This window comes from Sinocyclocheilus anshuiensis, unplaced genomic scaffold, assembly GCF_001515605.1.
Source record: "Sinocyclocheilus anshuiensis isolate Anshui unplaced genomic scaffold, SAMN03320099.WGS_v1.1 scaffold2883, whole genome shotgun sequence".
Lineage (NCBI taxonomy): Eukaryota > Metazoa > Chordata > Actinopteri > Cypriniformes > Cyprinidae > Sinocyclocheilus > Sinocyclocheilus anshuiensis.
The window spans coordinates 39597-42231 of record NW_015548332.1 but is presented as its reverse complement, the minus strand read 5'-3'; the positions used below and the strand labels follow the sequence as shown (position 1 = coordinate 42231).

Genomic DNA, 2635 nt, shown 5'->3' with positions numbered 1-2635 from the left:
GTAAATTCTGTCTTATTCCTCACAGCGCGTCTTCTTCCAGAAACGAACAGTAGCCGAGATTAACTTGAGGAAAAGTCTCGCTGCTTTGTTTGCTATGATGTGGGCGTTTACATGCCGCGTGTCTCACGTGGACTATTGTAATATCAAAAGCGCGATCGGCTCGTGGGCGTGGTCACATTAGAGATAATGAAGGCAGACAGGCAAGACTTGACATTGCGTTGATTTCGTACTGATTACTTTGTCACATAATATTTGTTTTCGACATGACTTGCTTTGTTTAAAAGTAGACATGTCAAGCTTTCTATAGATATATCTCTCATGCATGTGTGTCAAATATTCGCTGAGTTTCATTTTATTTTAGTGACGCCTTTCAAAAAGATATGCCCAGAGAATGAGACGGCTAAAAGCACACCCTGTTTATTTTCTTTATTTTACAAAAGCGCGATGTTTTGTTGATATTGTGAGTGTATGTGACAGATGAGTGTGCACTCACAATCTAAATGAATGTATTTCACTAATGACCCTTCCTTTCAATTTTCATGTATTTACTTTATATTAGTTGTTCACTAAAACGTGATAATTTGAACATTTTTGGGAAAAGAGATTTATATTCATTTTGCGTCATGACTTAATTTCTGTTCAGCCCGCGCTGCGTCCTCAGACCGCGTTGAGCACGCTGAGGAGAGGTAGGCAGTTAGCGGTGCTTCTTCAATATAAGCTTGTAAAAGTTACCAGAAGTTTTATTAAGTACCTAATATGCAAAAATATTATTGTTAAGAGTGTTATACATGTACTGGAAAGTGTTTTATTCGTGGATGGATGGGATTTACCAGTTTTATTACTGAGTACAGCGGTTTGAGTATATGTACAGGTACATCTCAAAAAATTAGAATATCATGAAAAAGATCAATATTTTTTGTCACTCATTTCAGAAAGTGAAACCCATATATTATATAGATTCATTACACATAGAGTTAAATATTTCAAGCCTTTATTTCTTGAAATTTTTATGATTATGGCTTACAGATAATGAAAACCCAAAATTCAGTGTCTCAGAAAATTAGAATATTACATAAGATCAATAAAAAAAGGATATTTTAAACAGAAATGTCAGGCTCATGAATATGTTCATTTCTGTGCACTCAATACTTGGTTGGGCCTCCTTTTGCATGAATTACTGCATCAATACGGCGTGGCATGGAGGCAATCAGCCTGTGGCACTGCTCAGGTGTAATGGAAGCCCAGGTTGCTTTGATAGCGGCCTTCAGGTCATCTGCATTGTTGGGTCTGGTGTCTCTCATCTTCCAGGCTGCGGTTATCCCTTTTGCTGGTGCACCTTTTCCTACCACACTTTTTCCTTCCACTCAACTTTCTATGAATATGCTTGGATACAGCACTCTGTGAACAACCAGCTTCTTTAGCAATGAACTTTTGTGGCTTACCCTCCTTGTGGAGGGTGTCAATGACCGTCTTCTGGACATCTGTCAAGTCAGCAGTCTTCCCCATGATTGTGTAGCCTACTGACCCAGACTGAGAGACCATTTAAAGGCTCAGGAAACCTTTGCAGGTGTTTAGAGGTAATTAGCTGATTAGGGTGTGACACCATGAATTTCCAATATTGAACTTTTTCACAATATTCAAATTTTCTGAGACACTGAATTGTGGGTTTTCATTATCTGTAAGCCATAATCATCAACATTTCAAGAAATAAAGGCTTGAAATATTTCACTCTATGTGTAATGAATCTATATAATATATGGGTTTCACTTTCTGAAATGAGTGACAAAAAATATTGACCTTTTTCATGATATTCAAATTTTTTGAGATGTACCTGTATGTGCATCAGCAAAACACTGCGATTTTTTTGCTAATTGATTAACTGGTGTTTAATCTGTCCAGGTGGAAAAAAATCACAGAATGAAAACATTTCTCATTGTTGTACTCTCTCTCTACTCCATCCAGGTATAGTTTATTGTTCATTTGATTTTCTATTCATGTTGTATCACTTTGTTCAATTCATCAATTCTAATTCATGGTTGATTTAAAATTGTCTGCAGAAGATTATATCATATATTTGGATAAATGTTTGTAACAATTTATTTTCAACTGTATTTTTGATGTTATCATTGTGATGTTCACTGAGACCGTGTTGAGCACGCTGAGGAGAGGTGGAAAAAATCACAGAATGAAAACATTTCTCATTGTTGTACTCTCTCTCTACTCTCTCCAGCATCTGCATGCTCCATGTTAATAAACCCTCCATCATCTTCATTTATAACACAACGCAGACCGTAACAGTGACAGTGTGGGGCCAGTTACAGTGGTGCCGTGACCCGGATGAAGATCAGCTCGCCTCGGATCTTCGTCCAAGGATCAATGCCGTTTGATCACCGGTGGATGCTGCACTTCAGTCAAGGTTTCGATGAACAGTAACACAAAGTAGTGCATTTTCAAAGAACTGGACACTTTACTACACAATTAGCACTACTACTTTTATTTTTCTTCCTCTAGTTTCCTTAATGATTTTGCTGTGCTGGTGCTTAATGAGTTTTGTCATTTGAAAATTTTACAAATTTCCCTAAAGAGGGATGATGGCATATGGTTTCAATGCAGAGAATTTTAATGTTGATGGGGA

General features: G+C 37.3%; 1 long non-coding RNA gene across 1 annotated transcript; it reads left to right on the top strand.

The window, feature by feature from the left end:
• Window positions 1-658: 658 nt before the first annotated feature.
• LOC107656505 (uncharacterized) lies at window positions 659-2262 on the top strand. The gene is made up of 3 exons (XR_001630577.1): window positions 659-686; window positions 1900-1962; window positions 2231-2262. It is a non-coding gene; the product is annotated as an uncharacterized LOC107656505 (long non-coding RNA).
• Window positions 2263-2635: the final 373 nt, after the last annotated feature.